The sequence below is a fragment of the Octodon degus genome, unplaced genomic scaffold, assembly GCF_000260255.1.
Source record: "Octodon degus isolate 3935 unplaced genomic scaffold, OctDeg1.0 scaffold00112, whole genome shotgun sequence".
NCBI lineage: Eukaryota > Metazoa > Chordata > Mammalia > Rodentia > Octodontidae > Octodon > Octodon degus.
The window spans coordinates 5,093,656-5,094,948 of record NW_004524688.1 but is presented as its reverse complement, the minus strand read 5'-3'; positions in this window follow the sequence as shown (position 1 = coordinate 5,094,948).

The following is a 1,293-nucleotide window of genomic DNA, read 5'->3' as shown; positions in this document are numbered from 1 at the left end:
ATGGGCAGACTTCGTGTTTGTGTGGCATTAGAACCTAGAGCAGAAGGGCGGGAAAGCTGAGACTGAGGGTCAGGAGGTTGGAGGGGAAGAACTCTTTTAGACATAGGAGGTAGACCAAGGACAAAAATACCGGAAAGTAATGGGACAAGAATCAACACCAGACGAGAGTGAGGAGAAGTATGTCAAAATGTCAGAAAACCAACAGGTAGAGGTCGTTCTATTTCCTCAAGACCCTCCAGCATGCACAAACCTGGAAGTACAGAACCCTAGTCAGCATCTAGTTTCATTTGCATGTTTTGTTGTTGTTTGTGGTATGTAGTTCAAGCTGGTCTTGAACTCTCTGTGTAGCCCGGGCTGTCCTGGAATTCCTGGCCATCCTCCTGCCTCAGCCTCCCTAGTTTTGGTATTACCTGCACGCTCCATCACACCCCACTTTGGACCCATCACACTTTCTGTGAAAACCTTATGTGGTCAATCGCCCCCCACCAAGCAGGTGTGTTGGGCCTCAACTGTCAGTCCTCAGCGATAGACCCCTCCATAATCCCAGAGTTTTAAGAGACCCAGTACCTGCCACTGTGAAGCTCTTCTTACTTTCTCTCAATCTGAGTAGTGTACCTTCACTTTCTTTCACTTACCTTATTTCTCCTTTTTAAATCTTATTCTTCCCACTCTGAGTGGCCTGCTGTTTTGGTTTGTTTGTTTGTTTGTTTGTTTGTTTGTTTTCATCAAGAATTTGGCAATCACTCTCTGGAGACCCCCATCCCGTAACACTGTCACAGTCAAGGCATGCATGAGCATTTGCACGTAGCGTCTCTGTGCGGGATCTGCGGGTCCCTGACTGAAGATGAGGAACCTGTCTCACCCCTGCAGGATAAATTTGCAGGTTTGCTGACTCCTGTCTCAAAAAAATAATTTTTAGGACATGTCAGTAAGAGACATGAGAAGGGGTTATGAGATGTTAGGACTAGACAATCAAGTGTGAAAGCTCAGAATTGATACCCATTATTAGCTGGAATTTGGTATATTTAATGGGGTGTGTTAGAGCTAGAAAGATAGCTAAGGCAGGGAGGCATGGCAGAAGGGCATCACCAAGGAGAAATAGTTCATGGCAAAGCAGGGCAGGCAGAAGGCAGCAAGCAAGCCAGAACACGTACTCAGGGTACAGTGCAAGCCGTCTCCATATGTTTAAAGTTGAAATTTGGTGCCCATCAATTTACAGTTGAAAAGGACAGGTCCCGAACCATACAATCATACTGTCTTTAAGATCTTTAGGAATTTTTTTTTTTTTTTTTT